This window comes from Gorilla gorilla, chromosome 17, assembly GCF_029281585.2.
Source record: "Gorilla gorilla gorilla isolate KB3781 chromosome 17, NHGRI_mGorGor1-v2.1_pri, whole genome shotgun sequence".
In the NCBI taxonomy this organism is placed as follows: domain Eukaryota; kingdom Metazoa; phylum Chordata; class Mammalia; order Primates; family Hominidae; genus Gorilla; species Gorilla gorilla.
The window spans coordinates 63,708,308-63,736,203 of NC_073241.2; the positions used below are offsets into that span (position 1 = coordinate 63,708,308).

A 27,896-nucleotide genomic window follows, 5' to 3' on the forward strand; every position below is an offset into this window, starting at 1 on the left:
CTGGCTCTGACTCTCCTGTATCCCTCTTATAAGAACTCATGTGATTACATTGGGTTTGCCTGAATAATCTGGGATAATGTTCTCAACTCAAAATTCTTAATCACATTTGCAAAATCCCTTTTTTACATAAAATAATGTATTCACAGTCTATTAGGATTAGGATGTGGATTTCTTTGAAATACCATTATTAAGCCTACAGTGGGCTAAATTATGCCCCTGCAAAACTCACATGCCTACGCCCTAACCCCCTATACCTCAGCCTTTGACCATATTTGGAGATAGGGCCTTAAATGAGGTCATTAGGGTGGGCCCTAATACAATCTGACTAGTGTCCTTGTAAGAGGAAGAGATACTAAAGGTTCATGCACACAGAGAGAAAGAGCATGTGAGGACATAGCAAGAAGGCAGCCACCTGCAAGCCAAGGAATGGGGCCTCAGAAGACACCAAATGGGCAGAAACTGTGATCTTGAACTCTAGCCTCCAGAACCATTAGAAAATTAATTTCTAATATTTAAGCCACTCAGTCTGTGGCATCTTATTATGGCAGCCCTAGCAAATGAATACACCTACAATACCATATGTATCTATATTAAGCTAAGCATCAGTTCATACTGATTTCTCACACTCTAATCTGTTACCCCTGTCTCATTCTAGCCTCCTCTGCTTACTCATCTACAATCTCACGTTCCAAAAGTGGGACATGTGGCTCCCAACATCCACCATCCATTTACATCACTGTTTAATTCCAATATATATGTGTGGTGGTATCAGAATTATTAACCCATACCTCTGTGGGAACAATTTTATACACTAGAATACAGTGTTTAGTACAGTTTTGCCAATAGTCTAACAGACTCCACACATTTTCAAAGCTACTTATCTCAGCACATTTTGCCCTTACCTCCTATAATTAGATTGAGATTGTTTTGTCACATTCTGTATTCCATCTCTTAACTTTTTAAATTACTTTTTAATGTGCATACATTAAGTATTACTTTATAGCTCTAAGGCCCTATAGATTTTGACAAATGCACAGTGTCATATACTTATTATTACAATATTATACAGAATAGATTCAGCACCCTGAAAAATTCCCTGTGCTTTACCTTTTCAACATTCCCTCCCCACCTCAAAAAAAAATCCTAGCAAATATTGATCTTTGTATGGTTTCCATTGTTTTGCTTTATTTCATGTCACATAATAAAATCATATAATATGTAGACTTTTTATGCTGACATTTTTTGCTTAGTAATATGCATTTAAGATTTATTCATGTCTTTTCATGGCTTCATAGCTCATTTCTTTTTATTACTAAATAATATTACATTGTATGGATGTACATCGTTTATCCATTGGCTTATTGAATGACATCTTGGCTTTTTACAATTTGGGGTAATTACGTTTCTTTAAGCATTCAAATGCAGGTTTTTACATGGACATAAATTTCAACTAGTTTTATTATTGTTGTAATGCTAGCTTCACAGAATAAATTAGGAAGTGTTCCGTCTAGTTCTATTTTCTGAAAGATACTGTAAAGAATTGGTATTATTTCTTCTTTAAATGTTCAGTACAACTCACCCATAACACCATCTGAGCCTGGTGCTTTCTTTTTCTGAAAAGTTACTAATTATTGATTTAATTTCTTTAGGAAATATAGGCCTATTTAGATTATCTAATTTTCTTTGCATGAGTTGTTATAGTTTGTATCTGTCAATGAATTGGTCCATTTTATTTTAGTTATTAAAGTTTTAGGTATATGTCTCTGTGCTGTGACCTTCAGAAGTGCATCTCTAATATCATAACATTTTTTCACCCTTAGGTAAGATGCCAAGGCTCAAGAGAGCTGAAGTAAGAGCAGTGTGCTTACCCCAGCTGAGATAACGCTCTGTTATAAGATATAGTCTTCCTTGGAGAGTAGACCTTTGTTATGGAGAATGCTCTGGGCTTTTTGCACAATGATTACCCTACTCCTCCTCCTTCCAGAGCCATAAGGAGATGTTTCTTAGCTCTTCATCATGAAAATTTGGAGGAGTTCCTGAAAGTAATACCCACAAAAGTTTGGGGCCCCCCAAAATGCATCCCCAAGAATTTCTTACCCTCATACTAGTCCACATTCAGCTTCCAACAATTCATCAAAACTGTCATTTAAATCTTCCCATAACCTCAGTTTTTTCAAATTTTGTTTTATTTTTAATTGACAAATAATAATTGTATATATTCATGGGTACAGTGTGATGTTTTGGTATATGTTTACATTGTGGAATGATTAAGTAAAGCTAATTAACATGTCCATCACTTCACATGCTTATCAATTTTTTGTGGGAATATTTAAAATCTAGTCTTTAAGCAATTTTGAAATCTAAAGTACATTATTATTAACTACGGTCACCATTCTGTGCAATAAATCACTAAAGCTTATTCCTCCTGTCTAGCTAAAACTTTGTACCCTTTTACCATTGTCTTCCTTTTCCCTATCCATCTGCCTCCCATAGCACCATTCTACTCTTTACTTCTATGAGTTCTACTTTTTGGATTCCACATATAAGTGAGATCACATGTTATTCATCTTTCTGTGTCTGGCTTATTTTGCCTAGCATAATGTCCATGTTGTCACAAATGACAGAATTTCCTTCCTTTTAAAAAGTGATAGTATTCCATTGCCTATATGCCACATTTTCTTTATCCATTCATCCGCTTATGGACACTTAGCTCCAACCTCAGTTTTTTGATGGATCCAAAGAAAGTCATTAATGTTCAATGTATTCAGCAAGAATAAACAGGAATAGTGAGTTCCAAGCTCTTTACATGTTGGTGCTAAAACAGGAATAATAAGCAAGAAGTTTATTCTTTTTTATTGCTGAGTAGCATTCCATTATGTAAATATACCAATTTTTTTATTCATTATCCTTCTGATGGATTTTTGGATTGTTTCAAGTTTTTGGCCATTATGCATAAAGCTGCTGTGAACCTTCTTTTAACTGGCTTTTGGTGGACATAAACAATCATTAATTTTATAATTCCAGACTCAGACTAAACCACAGATCACAAGGTACCTGTATATAGTAAAATGTCTTTACAGCAAAAGAATCACACACAACATAACCAGCTTTATAACTCACTAGGCACTGGGGTACTGGATATTCTCTGCAGAAAACAGATTTGAATAGAACATCTAACTTACTGTTGATAGACTTCTTTCTGAGAATCATCAATTATTATGGCACAGTCGATGTACTCAGGTACACATAGAAGTAACTTCCTTTATTTTCCTAAAAAATATATATTTTGTTGAGCCAACAATTGACTTGGTGACAGCATATGCAAGCTTAATCTTTTCTAAGTAAACCCAATTGATTGAGGATTTCACTCAGCCAATAAAAATTTCATATTCTTACTTGTTCTCTTCCCCTTCCTTTTCCCTCTCCCTGTGATTTCTCTCCCTGATTCTAAGCTCTGGGGTATAGAGAGTGCCATTATGTTGGAGAAGAGGTGACATCTTGATCTTCCCTGTCTGGAACTTGCTGAAAAAAAATTCTCTAGAGGACTCTTTATCTCATAGGTGTTCACTCTTTTTTGAGAATTTGTATACTATTTTATTATTGATACTTTGTCAACTGAAAATATTATTTTCATAAGTTATAAGAAGTTATCAAATACCTGCAATTATTTTGTGTGTAAAACTTAAACTGCAGTACAAATGTTGTCTGCAAATCATATCCCTTTTAACCTTAGGTTATATCAAATCATCAGGAATATCTGCAGCTGAATCACTTTACGGTAGTGCCACCTGGCTAAGAAAATATTCTATAAACAATACAATCATCTGTAGTAGGTTATTTCAGGGTGAACATAGCATATGTTTTAATTCTTACTTTTAAGAATGTTAATCTATAATGGGTACAAAAATACACTTAGAAGGAATAAGTTCTAGTGTTCAATAGCACAGTAGGGTAACTGTAGATAGCAATAATTATTTTTTTTAAATAGCTGGAAGAGAAGAATTGTAATGTCCCCAACACAAAGAAAAGGTAAATGTTTGAAATGATAAATAACCCAATTACCCTGATGTATCATTACACATTGTATGCATGTATCAAAATATCACATATACCCCATAAAGATGTACAATTATTATGTATCTATAAAAACATACATTTTTCAATAATAAATGTTTAATGGGTCCCCAGAATGAAGAAGAATGTTAACTTGTATGTAGCAAGTTCTATTTATCCTTAGTATAAAGGAGAATAATTCTCCTCTATCACTATCATTTCTTATAAAAGGCTATTTTTACCAAATTTTAGTTGACCTACTTTTTACAGTCATCTAATTTGTCCACAACCCCCTCAACACACACACACACACACACACACACACACACACACACACACACACACACACACACATAAGGCTTGAGAGATTTTAACATGATACTTAAAGCCTAGCTTCTGAACTTTTACTGGAACTGATCATGATATCAGCAAGACAAAGTGAACATTTCTTTATTGGAACCAGGAAAATCTTAAGAGTCACTGAAGTCAGTTCAGAACTTGTTGCTAGCCAGTCCATAGAACATCTAGGAAATTGAGCTTCATTTGGATTTTCTTGAGATAGTTTATGATAGTCAAATTGAGCAGATTTTTGGTCTTTAGAAAATTTTAACTTAATGTATACTTATATAATATGGTAGATGTGAAATGAATCACATAATTTTTTAAATAACTGAGTTTTGTAATCATTAGTATAATTCTCATTAGATATTAGTAAATATAAACCTACATTTTTCTGATTTTTAGTTTCTTCAATGTTAAAATGGTACAAGAGGTAAGAAGTTGAACTAAATTAACTCTAAAGATTCTTCCCAGTCAAAAATTTTGTACTTTTCACTTTCCACTTAAATTTACTTCTACCAGAACACAGGAGAAGGGAATGCCTATAACGCTAAGAAAATGGCAAAAGATGTAAGGGACAGAGAGTACATTACATGTTTGGGAGATAGAATCAAGCAATTGGATTACAGCAGAGGGTTTATGTTGAGATTAGTACAAAGTACAACTTGAAAGGTAGTTTGGAGCAGAATTATAAATAGCCTTGAACAGTAGGCTAAAAATTTTGTGTATCATTCTACAGATAATGGAAAACTGTTTCAGGAGTTCAAGTTAAAGTGAGCACAATAATGGTTTAAAAGGAATGATCTAGTGTTAACAATTACAAATGAATTAAAAGTGAGATAGGCTGGAAGAAGAAAAATCAATAGAGGGGATGTTTGTAAAATAGGTGTGAGCTAATTATAGCTTCAGCAAGGTGATGTCATAGAATAGCAAGAATTCATAGACTAGCAAAATCTGGAAAAAAGAATCAGTGAAACTGGCTGATATATCAAGCTAATGAGAAGAAAGTCAAAGACAATTCCAATTTTATGTTGGGAGAATTATATTTTTACTTTGTTCAACATGGAAAGCTCTTAGAGAAAATAGGAAATATGAGTTCAGTTTTAGAGGCTTTCAATTTGAAGCATAAATAGACATAAGAAAGGAAATATGCTGTCTGCAGTGAAAAATGCAAGCCTAGGTGAGAGGCCAGAGTTGCATCCATTTTAATTTTAAGTAAAACTTCACTTAAAAAAACAGACAGATAAAATAGTAAGGTTTCAATCTGAACATCGCATTGAAAAACTGAAGAGATCTAGTCATTTATATTACTTACCATGTTTTTAATTTATACTCAGACATATTAGTTATCTTCTCAATTTAATCATGTCTCTTTTATCCATGTGCTTTGCTGGAATATTGCAAGCAATATCTTCTGATTTGGCAGAGCTTAGCTCTGTAAACTGAATGTTTATTATCAAAGAATAATTTTTACCATTTAATTAAGTGTTCCCAATTAATACCTTGAACAGAAATGAGTAGTGCTAGTTTTCTTAGCAAAAGAGATCTCTGAATATATTGTGCCTACTAATGCTAAAGTAATGGGTTCAAAGCAGTGGGAAAATAATTCTGTTTTATGGAACTGATTGATTAAGTCCCAATCAAAGCAGTTAATTTAATATATTTGGGGTAGCACCACAGTATGATCTTCTTCCAAATCAATATAATTTCTTTTTGCATGTTAAAGAGCCTCAGAACATGTAAGTGGTCAAGTCCTGTAATTAAACTAGCCCCAGTCTCCTTATTTGTGCAATGAGAAATTGGAATGACAGCTAAGTTCCCTTTCAGTGAGTACATTTTATTATATATAAACACTACATCATTGAAAAAAACAAAAAGATCTTATTATTGAATATTTCAGGTGTACTAAAAATGTGTCAAAATTAAAAATTCCAAGAAATTCTAAAATCATGGAGTGTCCTCACTAATATCACCTGGAATTTATTTTATTAAATTGGTACCAAAGTAATTGCAGTTTTTGCCATTGAAAGTAACGGTAAAAACCACAAAAACTTTTGTACCAACCTAATACACAAAGTTTTCTACCTAGCAAATGTAAAGATTTCCAGGGTTGCATTAACTACCTTTTCAAAAGGGAGGAAATAACAGCAAATATCCTAAGCCCCATCTCAGTTGACATAGCAAGCAAGTCTGTAGTATAATCTAGCAAGCTGAAGTGTGGTCTTCAGATCAGCAGTACAGGCATCACCTGGGATCTTGTTAGAAATGCAGACCCAGATTCTATTCCAAACTTGCTGAATCAGAATCTGCATTTTAACCAGATTTCCAGGTGATTTTTATGCACATTAAAGTTTGAGAGACAGTGATATATAATCCCACTAAATCTACATCCCGAAAATAGGGAAATTCATACCATCTATCTGTAGCAATCCCATCTGCCTTATTTGACTTCAGATAATTAAATTTTATGATACCACCCACTCTAATGTCACACACTTGGTAAATGAAAATATGTAAACCTGAAGAGGTCCTTCATGAAGGAAATAGCTTGAATTAGACTTCGCTTAAGAATGATGCAGACCATTTATGAAGACCTGCTCTACTCTAGCCAAGAAATTAGCGCCTGGAGAAATTTAGCTTAAAATCTTAATCGAGGTCCTTTATTATTTGTACCTTCATTCACCAGGGCAAAAGCAAAGCGAATCCAGAAAACTAAACAGAAGATCCATATGTTCTTATTCATTTTACAATAAATGTTCCACTCTTATCTGCTCTACAGATTGCTTTAAGTAATAAACTAATGACAATTTCCACCTAAGCTTCATTAAGCTTTATTAACATAGAGGGTTACATCTATACTTGAAAACTAGCAAACTGAGCTGTTTGGAAAGGGTACTTGTTTGATTTGTTATGAATAGTAGAAGGATGAGGTGATAAAGACATAAACTAACATTTCTTGAGCATCTACCCTATGCTAAGTGCTACAGTAGCTGTCTGATATAAGGAGAGTCTCTAAACTGTTAAATTTGAGATCTGCTCTCTAATCATATAAATATGGCATTATTGTGATCTGTTAAAACTATACAAACACTGATTCTTAATCATTTGATGACACAAAAATCTATGTGTTTAAAACTTTGCTTTATTATTGAATAGTAACATGTCAAGCTTTTCCCATCTCCCCAGTTAGGCATTATTCAGAAATATCTAAAAGTAGGACTGAAGTGGTCTTGTTATTATAATTTCCAAATAAAATGTCTATTTTAGCTCTTAAACAACCATAGAGATCTTATGTGGACCCCTGTGATGATACTGTTTACCTGATTGCAGTCCCTGGAAGTATCTTTTCGGACTGTAATTAAAACCATTTTGCTACCTGTTTTACAGTAATGGAAGACATCATTTAGTCATGCAATGTTTCAACCTTTCATTCCATGCATATCTATTGATTGCTCCCTATTTGTCACAAAATTTTAACAAAACAGTCTGAAAATAAGTACACAGATATAGTTAGAACTATAAATAGTTATAGATTTGTGAAAAGTGCTATGAAGTAAAAAAGCATGAGACCATTATAGAAAATGATCAGGAGAAAGAGTTCCTCTTCTGATGCGGACAAGAAAGATCCAGCAAGAATAATCCTTCTGAAGACAACTATAGACTCTGGACAAAAATATAGGCAGTCCACATGTTACCTAAAACCATGTTAAAAGTCGTGCATATCAGAACTATGTCATTGCTTTATATAGTTCTATAGCATCAGCTAATGTGCAAAGAGAAGATGCAGTTACAAAATTCACAGGTTTCCATTGATGCAGTACTGTGCATAGCAAGGACTGTGCTTAGCAAGGACTGCCTTTATAACAAAACAATCATCTGAAAGCACCATAGAGTGAACAAAAGCAAATGGATATCAGGGGTGGTCAACACTTTAAAATGGAATAACACAGAGTATTTTACCTTTTTTATAGCTCTTAAGCTAAAAGAATGCTGCAGAAGGCACCATGCAGAGTGGATACAATTCCTATAGAAAATCTGCAGATTTTCTAACTCAAAGAAACAAAGGATAGAGTTCAAAGATACCACAGCTTGTGAAAAGTAAAGGAATAACCCCAGAAAGGAGAGACAGAGAAAAGAAACCCCAAGTTTTCTTTACAAGCTCTGCAGAACCCTAAACCACACACCCATGAGGCAGACCACAGAAGCTAATTAAGAATGAAATAACTATACTGAGATTTGAGCTGCTGCAAAACAGATTGTTTGCAGTTTGACTGCAACCAAGTTTATTACCTGCTAATACAATCAAATGAAAAAATCAACACTCTTTGGAAGAATTTAAAATAGGTTATTTCCAAAATTATATACACAGTGTTCAGGTAAAATCCCAAATTACTCAAAAAAACAAAAACAAAAAAAATGTGACCCATCCTCAAGAAAAAAAAACGTAGAAACCAACTCCAAGACAATCATGGCATTGGCATGAGCAGACAAAAATTCTGAAAAAGCTATCATAATTATGCTCAATGACATCAGGAGGCTGAGGCAGGAGAATCGTTTGAGCCTGGGAGGCAGAGGTTGAGGTTGCAGTGAGCCGAGATCGCACCACTGCACTACAGGCTTGGCGACAGAGTGACACTCCATCTCAAAAAAAAAAAAAAAAAAATGCTCAATGACATAAAAGAAAATATTCTCAGAGTAAAAAATGGAAATCTCAAAAAAGAAGTAAAAAATACCAAAAATAACTAAAATTAAATACTAGTATTTAAAAACAAAATATATGAAATAAAAAATTACAGCACAGGCTCAAAAGCAGAATGGAGATGACAACAAAATGAGACAGTAAACTTGAAGATATATAACTATAAAGAATGCAGTCTGCATCTGGCATGGTGGCTCAAACCTATAATCCCAATGCTTTGGGAGGCCAAGAGGGGTGGATGGCTTGAGTCGATCAGCCTGTGAAATATGGTGAAATCCCATTTCTACAAAAAAAAAAAACTACAAAAATTAACTGGGCATAGTGGTGCATGACTGTATTCCCAGATACTCTGGAAGCTGAGGTGGGAGAAGCACTTAAGCCCAGGAGGTCAAGGCTGCATTGAGCTGTGATCATGTCACTGCACTTCAGCCTCTACAACAGAGCAAAACCCTGTCTCAGGAAAAAAATAAGAATAATAATAATAATCTGAGAATAGATTGAAAAAATTAACAGGGCCTCAGGTTCCTATGGAACAATACCAAACGGTTTAATATATTGTAATTAAAGTTTATTATGACAAGAGTAAGAAAATGGGGCAGAAATAATATTCTAATACATAGTGGTTGACTATATCCGAAATTTGGTAAAACATATATTTACCAAATTGTAGGTTATAGAATTTCATCAGGATAAAAGGAAATGATACTAGACAAAAGCTCAGATATTTAAAAAGGGATAAGAGCATTAGAAATAGCAAACATCATTGTGGGGTTCCATGGTGTAATGGTGAGCACTCTGGACTCTGAATTCAGAAATAGCAAACATCTGGGTAAATATAAAACACTATTGATCCATCTTAATTTTTTAAAAATGCATATTACTGTTTAAAAAAAAATTACAACATTCTGGGATGCTATTGTTTGCATGTGTTTTGTCCATGCCAAAAGTCATGTTGAAATTTGGTCCCCAATATGGCAGTGTTGGGAGGTGGTGCCTGGTGGGAGGTGTTTGGGTCATGGGGTGGATTCTTCATGAATGGCTTGGTGCTGTTCTCCAGGTAGCAAGTATGTTCTCACTCTTGAGAGACTGGATTAATTCTCACAGGAATGGATTAGTTCCCCTGAGAATGGATTTGTATAAAGGGAGGTTCCTACTAATGTTTGGTCCCTCTTTATAGGAGTCTGTTTTTCTATGACCTTCCACCATATTTTGACCCAGTGTAAAAGCCCTCACCGGAAGCTACGTAGAAGCCAGTGCCATGTCCTTGAACTTCCCAGCCTGCAGAATCATGAGCTAAAGAAACCACTTTTCTTTATAAATTACCCAGCTTCAGGTATTCTGTTATAACAACAAAAATTGGACTAAAGCATGGGGCCTATACCATAAATAGAAAAAATATATACAAAAGTTTTATCATCAAGGTTAAGGTGGGGGGATACATTGACCTATATGTTTGAAAGATTTATATACTTTACACAAAGTGGTACAATAGAAACTCTAAATAGATTGTAAAAAGGTAAGAATGTATGTTGTAATTCCTATAGCAACCATTAAACAATAATTCAAAGAGCTATGCTAAAAGCCAATATATTTAAGATTCTAAAAATATCCTATGACTCACAACAAAGACAGAAAAGGAGGACAAAGGAGACAAGTTGAAATTAAATAACAATATAGGAAACCTAAATCCAACCATATTAAGAATTACATTAACTGTTAATTAACTTAACATCCCATTTAAAGTATAGTGATTTTCAGAAGACATTAAAAAGCAAGACCCAAATATATGCCAAAAGTTGTTTCTTCGAGAGTATCAACAAAATGGATTAACCTCAAACAAGACTGTTCAAGACAAATAAGACACAGAGAGAGAGAGAGAGAAAATCAGGAGAGAACACAGAAAAGATTAAGGCCATTTGATAGTGAAAAGGGAGTCCATTCTATAAGAGAATGTAAGAATCCTACATGTTTATGCACCTAATAAAAAGCTTCAAAATGCATTAAGTAAAAACTGATACAAATAAGAAGAGACTGCCACAAATCCACTATTGTAATAGGCAGCTTCTGACATGGCTCCCAATGATTCCATCTCCTAGTGTTCATGCCCTTGTGTTTGTGCTGAACCTCATGACTTGCTTCTAATCAATGGAATATCGTAAAAGTGATAGGATGTGACATTTGCGATTAGGATACAAGGTCTTGCTAGAACTCCCTATCTCCCTGGAACTCTCACTTCTTCTGTCAGTTCCTCACGTTTTTGAAACCATTGCCAGGTTGTGAGATGCTCATGTGAAAAGAACCAACTGGGCAACAGCTCTTAAAACCTGAGGCCTCGGCCCAACAACCCAAGAGAAACTAAGTCCTGCCAAGATGCACATGTATGAACCAGGAAGTGAGTCCTTCCCATCAAGCCTTGAGAAGACTGAAGACTTGTGAGAGATCCAGAGCCAGAGAATCCAGCTAAGCACATCCAGAATCTTGACCTGCAGAAATTCCAAAATAATAAATAGGTGCTTTATGTCACTACATTTTGTGGTAATCTGCTAGGTAGCAATAGATAACTACCATAGCCATTACAGGTTAAAAGTTCCAACACCCCTTTTTCAATAATTGAGAGAATAAATAGATAGAAAATTCAGGATGTATTACAGAAGACTCTAAAAATATTACCACCAACTTTCCCTAAATGTAATTTATACACTTCATTCAATAACAAAAGAAAATATTTTCTTTTCAAGTGAACACAGATTATTCATTAGAATAGATCATATTCTGGCCCATAAAATAGTCCTCAATAAATTAAACAGGATTTAAATCATTCAGAGTGGGTTCTCTGTCCACAATGGAAAGGGAAATCAATAGGCGAATAATGTCTGGAAACAACCACCCAATATACAGAAATTTAAATCACATTTCTAAATAAAATTGATCAAAAAAAGGTCACTGGAAAAATCAGGAAAAAATAAACTGAATATAAGTGAGAAACAGCAAATCAAAATATGAGGGACACAGCTAAAGCAGTGCTTAGAGAGAAAATTATCACATTAAACTCTAATATTAGAAAAGAGGAAAGCACTCAAATCAATTATCTAAATTTCTATCATAAGAAACAAGTAAAAGAAGAGTTAATTAAACCTCAAGTAAGCAGAAGGTAGGCATAAAGAGTGAAACCAATAAAAAAAAGAAAACAGATAAACAAAAAAGACAGTCAAGAAAAACCAAAAGCTGAGTTTTTGAATAGGTAAATGAAATTAATAACCTCTATAAGACTTACCAAGTATTTACCAAAGAAAGGTAAAAATATAGATCCAAAAAGATAAAACTGATCATGTATTTACCCGAGATAAAAATAGAAACTCTCAAAAATACTCACACAAAAATATTTGTAGCAGTTTTACTCATAAATGTCAAATCCTGTAAACAACTCAAATGTCTATCAACATGGGAATGTTTGATCCAATTGTGATATATTTACACAACGGATTAAAATTGAGCAAAGAAAAATAAACCAACTATTGATACACACAATGACATTGATGAATCTCACAGCCGTGATGCTGTGCTAAGACAGACGCAAAAGCATACAATATTGTATAATTTCTTTTACACAAAATTCTAGAACAGTCCAATCAAATCTATAATGGCAGATATCAAACAGTCATTACCTCTGGGTGGAGGAGGTAAGCAAGGATTTACCAGGAAAGGGCACGGGGAATTTTCTTGGTGATATCAGTGTCTGCATATTGATCGGTATTGGTTACATTTCTCAAAAAGTCAAACTGTGCACTGAAGATCACAAAGAGCTAGGGAGGAAGGGAAAGGGAGGCAGAAAGTGAGGAAAGTGGGCGGGAAACAGGAGAAAGAGAGAGAGAGAAAAAGAGAGCGAGGGAGAGAGAGAGAGACTATAAAGGGACAAAAAAAAGAAAAAGAAAAAACTGGCCAGGTCTTAGGGGAAAAATTTAACCTGGATCAGGGATAAAAGCATAGAAGAATAACAAAACATCAACTTTGAGAAAAATTCAGAAGTAAACACTAAGATAAAAAGAAACAGCCTTTAGAGAATGGATAGGAGCTTCCAGGAATGAGCAATCTAAGTTATTTACTGTATTTCTAAGCACGTGTAATTGTGTTTGTGTAATGGCCACTTTGTAAAGTATCACACTGGCTTTAAGGATGTACGTATGCTGCAGTCGAAGCCAAGTTAAGATTTTTAGAACCTCTATGCACAGATAATACAGTATTCTGACTTACTTAGGCACATAATGTAATTTTAAATTAAAATTGTAATAATGATATACTATAATATGGATGGATTTATCTTCTTTCTAGAATATGCTTCAAAATAATATGGATAGAGGGATGAATGGGTATGTGGAAAGTTCTGCCATGCATTAGTAATTGCTGCACCTGAATAATGGGTACTGTTATATATGTTTTAATTCTCAGTAACGGAAAGCTAAAAAGAAAAGGCCAGGCTTGGTGACTCCTGCCTGTAATCCTAGCACTTTGGGAGGCTGAGGTGGGTGGATCACCTGAGGTCAGGAGTTCGAGACCAGCCTGGTCAACATGGGGAAACTCCGTCCCTACTAAAAGTACAAAAATTAGCCAGGGATGGTGGCAGGCGCCTGTAATCCCAGCTACTCGGGAGGCTGAGGCAGGAGAATAGCTTGAACCCCAGAGGAGGAGGTTGCAGTGAACTGATATCGCGCCGTTGCACTCCATCCTGGGCGACAAGCATGAAACTCCATCTCAAAAAAAAAAAGAAAGCTTAAAAAAAATGTAGTGACCATAAAATCAGTGTGCTAATTCCAGAGAAGTTTTCATTTACTTTTCATAAATGACTTTGAAGTTTAAAAAGCATCTTTTAAGTATTTTAGTGCCCCTGTCGCTAATGTTAAAAGCCCATGCATAGTGCACCTACTGGATTATCCTGTTCTGGTTAGACTGAGGATTGCTGGTTTTGCTTGTTTTGTATCGGGAAAGTGTCATAGGTTAAAGGTGCCCCAGGGGGGCAGTAAAAATAAAAGTGAAGGGAATGAGCCAAATTCTTCATCACTGCCCAGTAAGGATCATCCCAACTAACAGGAAAGTGACTGGAAAGGTGTTCATGTCAGATGGGGTGGAGGTAGCAGTGGAGCAGGTCCTAGTGTATTTTTTTTTCTATCCAGGATGTGAAAAATACTATAATTTGGATTTTTATTTTAGAAACAAAAACTCAGGTGGTAAATTTGAATTTCCTGAAGACTAGATATTGTAGATAGCAACTCTTTGATATGACCTATTGTTAAACAAATGTGCTTATTATATATTGGGCATTCAATAAATATTTTTGGTTGTTGAAATATTTGTTCATTTTCTTTGAACAAATATAAACCATTTTGTAGTATGATTGACAAATAATTGAAAAAGTAAATCAGCTTAAAATTTTAAATTATCAAAATTTTGTAAGAACAAAGAAAAAATGGCAAAGAGAGAAAATCCTTTGCATTTAATTAACTCTAGATGCATTTTTAGAAGTTTCTTAATATAAGAAATAAAATTACATTACCCAGAATGAATGGTAACTACAGTAATCCTGTCTGGTTAAGGTAGGAACTTAAAAGAACACACGTACAAATAAACAACAAATTGATTTTGGTTTAATTTTTATTTATTTACTTATGTATAAATACAGATACAAAACTTGTTATCAATTTTATGACATTATTATAAACAACTTTAATGCTGTACTAGGAATATATTTAAATATTTGGAAACTCATAGAGATTAATAATAAATAGAAAGAGAAGAAATTACTCTTTCCAATTTTGGGGCAGTGTCATGTCAAAATAGCAGTCCATTTTCAGTTAATCAACAAAGCTATCAGCAAGTATTTCTAGAATAACTGCAAGATGCTGTGAAATGTACAATTGATATATTGGATTAGAAGTTTACAATCTTGATGTCTAATACACATGAAATGGTTAGACAACAATACGGCACATTATACGAATAGGTTTTAAGATAGTGTTTCCATGAGTAAGTCTTTGATATGAGCTCAAAGAAAATGAATAACACCAGGCTGAAGGATGCACTTTGAATGATGGTAAGAAAATGAGAGAGAATATTTATTATGGAATACTTTATGTACCATAGTCCTTATTCACTCCACTTCTAGTATAAAATAAGTAAATTGTTTTTATTTTCTTTGAAATAAAAAAAGATCGTAAACTATCCACTATTTCTTTTATATATATCCTAGCATAGAGTCTTGCTCTGTCACCCAGACTGGAGTGCAGTGGTACGATCATAGCTCACTGTAACTTTGAACTCCTGAGTTCAAGTGATCCCTGGCCTCGGCTTCCCAGGCAGCCAGTACTACAGGCATGCAACACCATGACTGGCTGTATAAAATATTTTTTAAATGCTCACAGTCTTTTACCGTAATCGTTTAAGACACAGATATAAATGAGGGAAGTTACAATTCTTTTCCTTCATTAAATTACTGTCATTACAGTAAGAAGTAGACGGCTGTGGTATTGATCACACAATTTAAATGAAAACCTTTCCATATACATAATTCTGCCATCCAAAATTTTTTTGGATGTGTTTTAAACATACAAACCAAAAGGTACCCCAATGGCAAAAGCAAACCAAACAAGGTATCCAGTTCATCTTGTTCATATAAAACATAAAAACATGATCTGTCAAAGGAATTCACAAGCTCAAAAAATTATTTCCATATGCTGTGTAATGCCAGAAGTAATTTTTAAAAATATTTCTATCATCCTAATCTTATAAACATTTTCCAAGCACCTTCTACATGATATAAACATGCTTGATTCTCTAGGGAAGAAAAAAGTAATAGAATGTTTTTCATTATAAGCACTGTCCTTGAGAATCTTAAAATGCTTCTTGAGATATGTGCAAATGAAAATAGCAACAATTTCAATATCAGGAAATGTTCAGATATGTCTACTGAGCAGCAAAGACAATGCTGACCGCAGACTAAGAACTGGGTACAAATTAAAGCTTTTGGTTTTTGGTTATGATAAAACATGTAAAATCCCTCCTATCCCTGTTTCTTTCAGACTACCTGATTGACATAAAAAAGGGGGAAGTTAAAGCAATATGTAAATGAAAAAGCACTGAAACAAGGTGGAATGTTCAAGCTGATCTGGTGATGCAGGTCAGGGACAAAAAGGAGGAAAGATCAAGATAATCTTGTGTGATATTTGTGGCACATATAAAATACAAGCATCTTGATTAACAAAGAAAATTTGCATATTATTAGAAAAATCATTACACATATAAATACACTTTGAACTATCTCAAAATGTATCCCCTAAAGGCTAAAATATTCTATTTCCCAATAAGTTTTAATTATGGATCTACCCACATATTTACTACACAATTTTAAAGATGACAAATTGGTTAGTTTAGCTTCATCCTCCCTCCTTTATTTTTCATTTAGTTTTTCATAACACATAAGGCTTCTCAAAATCAAATAAATTATATGGTATTTGCTGTAGGAATTAACTTTCAAATTAAAATGTGTGCTTGTTAACATAGTTCCTGATGGTCTACAAGAGATTTGGGCTGTATCTACCTGATATGTAAAGAATCATTTCAGCAGGAAAAAATTAAATCAGGCAAGCTGATTTTTCATAAATAAAATTGTTTTGACTAAGCTTTTCACTTTGTAACAGTTTCTTTGGTATTTTTTAAAAACATTAGGTTTTCTTCAGAAAACATCAAAGAAAATTTTGACATTTTCCTGAAATAAGTAGACAGCTATTCAGATAATTAATGTGCAATAAGTAGTAGGGGTTTTCTGGTCTTTAATTATTTGGATAAGTCATCTACATTGAACAAATTTATTTGCCAGTATTTGACACTGACATTTCTGATTTATTCAGTACAATCCATGGTTACATGTATCAAGATATTCTGTATTCTTGGGCAAACACACACACACACACACACACACACACACACACACAAACATTCAGCCAAAAAGCAATTTAAAGTAGAGTTAAAAACAGTTTCAGCAGTAAAGTGAGTAGATTATAAGCACCTTCTCAAAAGCTGTTCTCCAGGTGGCTTTTTCCTGCTGTGGCTTCACCGTGACAGTGCATTAAAGTTTCATCTAAAACATTTGTATTTTGTTTATGGTCCATTGAGAAAATAAATTCTCCCAGGAGTAAAGGGCATGCTGGTATGATGCCATTGAGAGATGTGAATCACCATAATATGTATTTAATGAATTGCCATTATAAGGTGGACTTACAGCCATTTAGAATGTCAACAGATTTGTTCATTCTAACACCAAGAAACAAAATACACTTGACCGCTTACACCAGTTCTGAAGCTAGGTTCTCTCCTTCAGTTTGAGAAGACCGTGGAGAATGGAAACAACATTTCTTCTGAGGTTGTCAGCCAGACAGGAAGATCGACAAAGGAGACATCACAACAGAGCACCATAATAGGCACTGCCAGGGACTGCTGAGCTCGGAGGCCCTGCTCATATGCAGGGGGCTTCAGTCTAGCTAAGGAGACAGAGCATAGGTGGGATGAAAGGAAGACTACCTCCGCTCTCTTAGACTTAGCAGTTACCCCCTAACAGCTGACAGGGCCATGTCTTAATGCTGAGTTTCATAGGCGAATACATATTAAACTTAAATAAATATACATCTTGAAGTGATGCAGAAGGAGACTGAATAGACAGACACCCTTGGTGTTTTTTAATACGAACACATACTCGCATCCCCTCAGGTTTCATGAATACTTAGGACACCATTTACACATTTCAGGGGAGGTCAGAACATGATATCTGTTTTACACTGCTGATGAGTTCCACAATGTGGGTATTCGGAAAAGCTAGAGAACAGCAAGGGGTTGCTGACTATCCCTGGGAGCCCAAAGGCAGTCAGGGCTTCTGCAGGACGAAGGAGACATTGGGGGAAAAATGGAGGGAGACAAAATTCATCTACTTCATAATTCTGCCTAGGGCCCACCTTAGCCTCAAAATTTGGTAGTGCTCACAAGGAAAAAAAACTAACCATGAATTCCCCAAGCCACAGCTCAGTTGATCTATTTTCTTGACCCGTGTGGGACTGCTAACATACTTCTCATTCTTGAAAGCTAACCAGTCAGTTGGGGAAGCAAAATTTATGTATATTTTGTGTTTTCCAAGACCCCATTCTTCCCTGAAACAGTCTACATCCAAGGGGTAAGAGCTTCTAATTGATAAAATAGCAGTGTATTTATTTTTTCAACTCTTTTGAATCATTTAAATACTCCAAAATTGTTAATTCCTCATGCCCCCAAACTATTATCAGTTTATAGGTAATAGTAACCATCCCCATTTGACCCAAAGCACATGTATACTCTATATATCATTACATATTAAACCATAGGTACACACATAGAGTTTTACTATTAACATAATATAGTGAACATTCTGATTTTACCCATGGCCATTCTCATATCAATTATAATTTTAAAAAGTAAGAAATTGTAAGAGCAAAACAATAAACATCAGGAATGTATTTTTGTTGATAATGATAGCTTAAATTAGTACAAACTATAAATGTTTGTGCATAACCACATTAAAAATATTTTTCCCCAAATGAAGGAATTCTGACACAAACTGCTAGTAATTGTTGAGCCACTGAAGTTGTAATGCACTTCTGAAACACATGTAATAATCATCAAACCTAAATATATCTCTAATTAAAACAAATCCTGCTATGAGTATGCTGATCAAAAGGAAAGTGCTCTTGATATATTGCTGTTCAATTTAGCCCTCCACCTCTTTTGCAGAAATCTCCCAGGAATGCTGCAAAGCCATTAGAGTCTGCTACATACTAAAGCTTCTCGTTTAACTCCAAAAGCATGTGTAAAATCCTGGATTATAAATCACTGTTACAATCTACGCCCAGAAATCCATCTAGACTTATTGTTTAGGAGAAGTATTGGAAGACGATATACTAAGTAACATTTAGAGTTGACTGATCAGAAAATATAATAGTTCCAAAACAATGAGTGAAAATTTTCAGTACTTCTCCATTCAACATGTATTACAAAAAATTAGGGAGAATTATCACTCTTTAAAAATGAAGTCCATAAAGGGGACTACTTCTGATTATTATTAGACTCCATAAAAATGTATGAAAAGATCTGGAAAAATCTGAAAGTGCTTTAAAATATATTATTAATATTATTTTGCTTTAAATATTGCAAGCTTATCTCTTCATTGCCTACTTTATTATACCAGTGCCTTTGCTTTCCCATCTATCTCCCTTAATTTCAGTGTTAATTTCTTCTTAAAAATGTATATACCATGGCTATTTGATCCCATTGTCATTTTTATTATTACACTATACTAATAAGTCTACATATTTCTTTTAGCGGATCCTATACTTTTTAAAAACTTGAGATCTTTCAGCACATCCTCTGCAGAACCGACACCTGGTGTCATTGCCACCAAATTCCTGTAAGTTTGTTTAAGAAAAAAAAAATTCAGTAAGAAAGTCTACAATTTCCTGAATTTGTTTTCCATGCACCAAAATTTGGAAAATTTTAGCTTTCACACGAAAGTTGATCCTCTTTTTCTTCTCCTTTTGTTTCCTTCTCTTCTTTCTTATCTCGTAACTTCATTCCCCCTCCTTTTCCCCCCTCTTGACTGCTTTCTCTTCTGCCTTTTCTCTGACCATTCTCTCTTTCATACTATTTGTTTTCTTTTTGGGTTATTAGAAGGCTAGTTAGCTGCTGGAGTTCCTTATCTACACTGAACAGAAGCTACCCAAGAGTGTTCCTTCTGGGAACTTTTACGATATAAAACAATCCCCATTTACTGTTTATGTGAGTATGGTGCAAGTGTAAGAGAAGGGCAAGGTTAGACATAATTACCTTGGCCATTTAGAAGGTAGGAGGGTTAATGACAGATTGAAATATAGGGCACATAGGCAAATGAGATGATTTGAACATGGAACAGAAATTAAGTAAAAAGAAAATAAGTGTATTTTGTACTTTCTTTGTGATAACTCACAACACCAAAATAACAAAGGTTTTTATCTGCAGTCATTCAGTATATGTATCTTGTTTCAACAACTAGATGTAAACTAAAGACAGATACTTATATTAAACTTCTTTCTATCCTTCAAAATGTAGCGTAGCTCTTCATATACACCAGGTGAAAGGGGTTTGAATGACATATACAAATTATGAAATTGGTGACTACTTCAGAAACATTGGCTAAAATTGCTTGAAATTACTATCTAAGGATTTAAACAATGCAATTGGATATAAATGTACGCATATACATGCCACATTCCTCCAAAAAGAAAGAAAATTATATGAAAACGTGAAATTGGAAATATAATACAAGAGAAAATTATATGAAAACATACATATAGTAAGATAAAATAATTTTCAATCTTGGTAACTTAAAAATAATCAACAATGTTTTCATTATTTTCAGTAAACTAAGTATCTGGGAATTGATCATAGTGAAAAAGCAACCTGTGAGTAGCTATGCAATTAATATTTATAGTGAGATACTGACTTATTATGTGTACTTGGATAGGTCATGTTATCTTACTTATGCTTCTGTGTCTCTGAAGTGACAATACTATTTGCCTTTTCATCCACCTCCTCTGCAAAGATGCTCTGCAAATAAATGAGGTAATGTTTGGGGAATGTTTGCAGCTTGGGAAAGAAACCCACTGCATACATCTAAGAATATTCATATTCAAGCCTTGTATATTTTGCCTCTGTTTTAAATTGAAATTGTACTGTTTAAGTTCTTGGGTTCTGACCAAAATCTGGGTCAACATAAGAGAATAATTATTTTTAATTTTAAATCTGAGTCTCTGTTCCAATCTCCTGCACGTGTGAGGGAAAACTGTAGGAAATAAACAAAGCACATAAATCAAGCTTTGGAAGGGAAAATCTCTATCTGAAGGATTTTTTTTTTCAATGACGAGCGTGCCCACTATTTCCCTAGAGGAATATTTCGGTCCAGGAAGGAGGATAGTGCATTCAGCATGAGTGTGTGTGTGAGTGTGTGTGTGTGTGTGCTGTGCGTGCGCGCCCGCGGAGAGAGGGGCGGGGGAGGCGGATGAGGAGGATGAGATCATAGTTTCAGGATCCTCAGGAAACCCTGGTACTGGCAGCAGCCAGCCTCTGCTGTGCCCACATGACCCACAACTCTGGCAGCGGACCCGGCACTTCCAACATTATTAAATAATAAGAAAGCGGCTCCTACTCCAGGCTCAAACCTCCCTGCAGACCAATGGACGCCTTCTAAGAGTTTGGCGAGTCAGTGACTGAAGCGCCCGTCCATTCCAAGGTGTGTGCACAGCGTTTTCTTCTTTGACAGCTCCGGAGTGGGGGAGGGCGCGGGGGTGGAGGGGGTCCGTGTGCCGGGCGAGGAGTGGGCGCGAGGCCGGGCTGCCGCGCTGCCCCCGGCCGCCCGGTGCAGAGAAGCCCGCCGCGGGGCGGGAGGTGCACATGACGCGCAGCCCGGCTGCGCAGGGACCGCAGCCGCCCACGGCGCCGGGGCGCGGACACAGGCGGCTAGGCGCTGGAGCAAGGGCAGGCGCCGCGCACCGAGCAAAGTCAAGAGTGGAAGCGGGCGGAGAGCGCCGGCGGGGGCAGGGATTCGCCTCAACGCCCACTCGCGGGGTTCCCACCTGTGCGCCGGCGCCGGCCGCGGCTAGCGCGAAGCATGTGCCGGGCGCCGCAGCCAGGACTGCGGCGCGGCGCCTCCCCGGGCGGCGGGCGGCGCCTCAGGCCCGCGGGGCGGCGGTAGCGGCTGCTGCAGGATGTCCGGCCTGGGGGCGCGGGGCCGCGCAGGTAAATCTCCACCGCCCTCGAAGGCCTCCGCAGCGCCGCAGCCCCTGCTGCTGCCTCGGCGCCGCTCGGGGGGTGGCTATGGCAGCCGGCTCCTTCGCGTCGCGGGTTGAGTTGTTTTCGTTGTGGTCGCTGCCCTCTTGGTCATCCTCTCGGGCTGAGCTGGTGGGAGGTGGAGTGTCTACCTCCATTAGGGATGATACTCACGTCGGGGAACAGTCTGAGGGGTATTGACTGGGACATCCGCGATGGGTTCCTTTGCAGCCAGCGGCGTCCTTTGGTGTTGCAGTGCACTGCGGTGCCTGGGCCGATGCCTGGGTAGGAGTGGGCTCCGGACTCCGGGCCCCGGGGACGGGGGCGGCGGGGGCGGGTGGGCACGGGGGTCAGTGTCTTCGGCTTTTATAGCCTGTTGCCCACTTCGAAGTTTTCTGTTGGACAGAGGGCAGGCGGGAGGTTCGTTCTGGTATCCGGAGTGGGAGTTGAAGAGAGGTGTCTGTCAAAAGACCAAAGCCAAAGAGAGAAGAGGGGTGGCGACGGCGAGGCTGGGACTCAGTGGTACCACTCCTGGGACTTGAAGGTAAAACTTTGCTGTTTAGTAGGCTTGGGGTATGGCTTTGGAAAGATAACTGTAGAACTTGGCCGTGAGGGGCGCAGGGGGAGGGGGCAGGGGAGGCGCAAATATTGGATGTGCCTTGCAGTGAAGCTTACCATGCTTTACGTTTATTCTTATTCTAAAAAAATTGTCTTTTGAGTTGATGCTTATGTTTTCCTGTTATATGTCATCACTTGGCATTTAATGTGTTTGTATTTCCTTTTGAACCTCAGAGATACTTGTATTGTTGAAGTGTACAGTTACTGATTTCTTTAAAAAATAATAGTTTTTTTTCTTTTGCTTATTCCAAAGGTGGAAACTTTAGGGAAAAAGTGTTCCACATGTTCCACGGTTCTATATGGTTTAGATTTATTCACTGTCTTAATTCTTAGACCACCAAGGGGGTAGGTAATGTTATTAAACAACTTTTGCAGGTGAGAAGATCCGGGCACAGAGAGATAAAATAACTTACCCAAGGTCATGCATTTATTAAGTGTTAGAGTCTAGTTGGGCTTTTCATGCGCCCCTAATCAACTCATTATACCTAAAGTCTTCTATACTGACCACATCTTTCTATGAAGATGAGCCTTAATAGGTATGTGCTGCATGTTCAGAACAATTAACTCTTTTTCTACTTTTTCTTCTTCTAACTTTCAATACTAAAATTATGGCAAATAACGTTTGAGTAGTTTCCTTTCACCACAATTAACCAAGTGTCCTACAGTAATTAAAGTTGCATGTCCTACAATGATTAAAGTTGCATTTCACCACAAAGTTGAGATTTTCAGCCGTTAAGATGTATCAGCAAAGTAAATTATTATAAAGCAAATGGCTAAAGCTATATGTTTGTTTGCACTTAATTTTAAATTTCATAGGTTATTAGTCTGTTCTTTGTTCAGATCATGACCATCGTTTTCTTCAGAACACCATCTTGCAGATTTTTGAGGAAGTTTAGTTATATTTAACCCACTCACTCTGGCGAGAGTTGGGCAGTTTTAAAAGAAGAATTGTGCAATTCTCTTTCAACTATCAGTGATTAAAAGCAAGCTGTATTTTAAGGGCATTCGAGTCTGTCATGTCATTTTGCCAATTGTATGTACTTTATACAGAATTGTGTAGCGGTGAAGACTGAAATCAAATTTTCTCATTAGTTCTAAGTTGAAATACTTTTAAAATCTCCACTTGTTTTAAATGAACCGTGATGTGAAGAAAGGTCTCAATGGGGTGAGCTCCAACTTACTTAGAGAATTACTCTCACATATTTAGAGAATTACTCTTCATTTGAGCTTATCGTAGAGCTTTCACAATATTCATTTTATTGGGCAGATGTCTCTTAAGTCTTCATCTGTTATTTTTTTCAAGTAAATTTTAATTGCTTCTTCACATAACGAGTTTCAAAATTATTTTGACATTCATAGGTTTCCTTTAATTCTCATCTTTCACTTTAATTAAATTCAATATGTATAATTTCAAACTCACACTTACTCAACATTATAAGTAAAAAGAGAGTGGAATCCAACTAAACGGCACGGAAACATGATCTGTGGATATGAGAAAAAATATTTGGCTCTTCAGTGGTTAACCATCCCCTCCCTGCAACACACACACACACACACACACACACACACACCAGAATTATGGCTACATCTTTATTTTGGGATGCTACAGTGCAGTCCTGTGGTCAGAGTGGTTGTATGCCATCAGTCACAAGTGTTTTTGATATTGAAATTGAATTTGATTTTTCCAAGTCCATTTATATATAGTGTTGATTGTTATCAAGACATAAATCCTGTGATACATACATATATCCTTTCTTAACTCAGTGTTCCAGTTTTCTAGCGTCTGTTACTTATTTTAGAGACAGCTTGCTACTTTTATCTCACTTGGTAGTTTTGACATGACCTTTTCCTTTCAAGTCCCACACCTCTAGTTTGAAAGAATTGTACTGCTTCTGCTTCTACAGAGCCTCTTTTTTCCAGGTGTGGGGTGCAGGAGTGGGGCTCAATAGTGAGCAGAAAGATCTGTGAGCCCTGACTGCACAGGGGGACAAGTTTTAATAAAATAATTATACCAATAAATGATTACTTGTAAGTTGAGGTAAGTTTCCTGAATGAAAGAAGTTCTATGAGAATATCTATTAAAGGATTCTGGACTAGACATGGAGGTCAGAGCAAGATGCCTGAAAAGCCACATATTTGTGCAGGAATGACACGTGAGAAGGTGTGTACTAATTCCAGTAATCTTTTCCTAAATGCTTGCATGTTAATTTTCTGAATTATGTTCTGAATCAGAGATGTGTGTCACTCTAGTTACTTCTGTATTCACCAGGAGACATACTATTTCAGCTCATTATCCATCCATGGACATGGGGAGGTTTACAAAACTATCAGTACTGTTTTTTAAAGCACATGGAACATGTGCTACCTTTATGTGGTTACTCGCCTATTTGCAAAGAGTTATTTAGGTTTAATGTAATATAGTCATTTTCTTTCTTTTCCTTGGCAACTACTTTCAAACTGAAAGAAGTAGTTCTGTGTGGTTTGGGAGGGTTTTTTTGTTGTTGTTGTTTTTGATAAAGTGCCAGGATGTCTCAAAATAGAACTTTAATTGATTTATCACACAGTCCCTGAGATTGTCTCAACTACCCAAAAGAAGAGAAGAGGCTTCATAGTGATGGAGATGATATTGAGTGCTGAAGATGCTGGGGAAATTCATATTAATGAGTTCAAGCAAACATAGGAGTGACTAAATTTATTGAACATGTACTGTATACTGAGCGTCATTCTGTGGTCTCTATATAAATTAAATGACGTACTCTTCACAAAAGCCATGTGAGGCTTGCATATCATTATCTCCATTTTATAGAAGGGAAAAATGAAGCACAACGGGGAGAGTAACCTTAACCACTGTCACATAGTTTGAGATGGTCTTTAAGACAAAGGATTCTGATTCTGCATTTCATACTATTAAATATTGATGTATAATACCTGGCTCAGAATCTTACTGCTGAATTAAATTTCCATTGCTGTTGAAAATCATAACACCCCCAATCTGATGTTTCCATTGTTTAAAAAAAGAAAGTGGAAAAAATAGAACTTCCTTTATATGAATACTTTTTGCCCCATATTTTATAGGTGAAAAATATACAAAACATGAAGATATGTGAGTGCTAGACAAAAACAGATGACTAATAGATTATGAGAAATGTTTCATTATATTATGTATTTTTTAATTCAAAAATGGTAAATTGAGCACCATTTGAAACTATTAACATTTTTAAAATCAAAAGTACAAGAGTATATTAGCATTTCAAATGATCAGGAAAATATCTTTAACAGCTAAAGGTTCTGTGATCATTAATTAATGTAAGAATTTTAAGGCTGGGCACGGTGGCTCAAGCCTGTAACCCCAGCACTTTGGGAGGCCAAGGCGGGTGGATCACCTGAGGTCAGGAGTTCGAGACCAGCCTGGCCAATATTGTGAAACCCCGTTTCTACTAAAAATTCAAAAATTGGCTGGGCACGGTGGCTCATGCCTGTAATCCCAGCACTTTGGGAGGCTGAAGGGGGCAGATCACGAGGTCAGGAGATCGAGACCATCCTGGCTAACACGGTGAAACTCCGTCTCTACTAAAAATATGAAAACAAAAGATTAGCTGGGGGTGGTGGCAAGACCTACAGGCGGGATCTGTAGTCCCAACTACTTGGGAGGCTGAGGCAGGAGAATGGTGTGAACCCGGGAGGCAGATCTTGCAGTGAGCCGAGATCGCGCCACTGTGCTCCAGCCTGGGCAACAGAATGAGACTCCATCTCAGAAAATAATATAATAATAATAATAATTTAATCACCTAAAAATGATTTATTCCTCAATTTAAAAGTAGACTTATCAATAACTGATGCTCTCACACTTTTCCAGTGAGAGTTGTATTTAGTCAAGGAATAATAAAAGCAATGATTTATTTTTGAGTGAATGCATGTGGTAGCCTATTTGACAGCAAGTGAAAGCCTAGAACGGTGCCAATACCTGCCCACAGCAACCAAATTGGGTTTTCTGAACAGATTTGATAGTATCAACATGGTACAGAAATCAGAACAGCTATGTGCGTATCTTTTCTTGTCACATACCCCAAAATAGACAAAAGTATAATTTCTGCTATCACACATTGCTATAAAAAGTATGCAAACATATAAATCATACTATACATTTATTTTGCATTGCCAAACATAATCTGCATAATTAGAATATATTCAATCAATACTTTTAATTAAACATTTTATTTTGAGATAATTTGAGGTTCATATGCAGTTGTAAGGAGTAATACAGAGATCCCATGGTCCCTTTACCCAGGTTTCCCCAGTGGTAAATTCTTGCAAAATGATAGTACAATATCACAACCAGGATGTTGACGTTGATACAGTGATGAACAAATTCCAGCACCAGAAGGATAATTCCTATTGCTGTTGTATGGCAACACCAACTTGGCTGTAACTACCACCCACCTCCAACCCCTTAATCCCTTGCAATCATTAATATGTTCTCTATTTCTATAATTTTGTCATTGCAAGAATGTTATATAAGTGGAATTATACATAATGGGAACTTTTGGGATTGGTTTTTCCACTCAGCATAGTTTTCTGGAGATTTATCTAGGTTGTTGAATGTCCCAATAGCTTACTGCATTTTATTGCTGAATAGTATTTTGTGGCATACATGAGCTATAGCTTGTTTAACCATTCACCTATTGAAAGACATCTGGGGTTTTTTTTTTCCAATTTTTTGGCTACTACAACTAAAACTACTATAGACGTTCATGTAAATATTTTTGTATTAATGTATAATATGTATTAATTTCTTTGGGATAAATTCCCAGAAGTTGCGCGTTTACTTTTATAAGAAATTACCAAACTTTTCCAGAGTGGATGTGCCATTTTACATCCCCATCAACAATATATGAGAAATAAGTTTCTCTGTATCTTTGCTAGCATTTGGTGTTATTGCTGTGCTGTATTTTAGCCATTCTGATAGGTGTGTAGCAATATTTCATTGTGATTTCAATTTGCATTTCCTTAAGACTAATGATGGTGAACATCTTTTCATGTGCCTATTTGTCATTTAAATATCTTCCTTAGTGAAATGTCTCTTCATTTTCTATTTGGATTGTTTGGGAGTTTTTTATGCTATGTTTTGAGAATTCTTTATATATTCTCAATAATTGTTCTTTCTGAGATATGTGGTTTGCATTGGGAATATTTGTTTGGATTTATTTTGGGGTTACTTATTCTTTGGAAACATATTACATAGTTTTACATGTAAATAACTATTGAACTCATAATAGATTGATTCCTCCCACTTTGTTTTTCTTTTTCAAAATTGTTT

At 36.1% G+C, this 27,896-nt stretch overlaps 1 protein-coding gene across 2 annotated transcripts in view; it reads left to right on the plus strand.

Moving 5' to 3' along the window:
* Window positions 1-21,198: 21,198 nt before the first annotated feature.
* The window catches only part of DTNA (dystrobrevin alpha), a 394,389-nt gene continuing 387,691 nt past the window's right edge, over window positions 21,199-27,896 (plus strand). Inside the window, exon 1 of one of the 2 annotated variants that reach the window (XM_055368709.2) lies at window positions 21,199-21,425. The gene's annotated coding sequence lies outside the window, so the exon portion shown is untranslated. Of the gene's footprint in view, window positions 21,426-21,820; window positions 21,932-27,896 lie in introns of those variants that run through there. The other variant, XM_055368711.2, reaches the window with a different exon arrangement.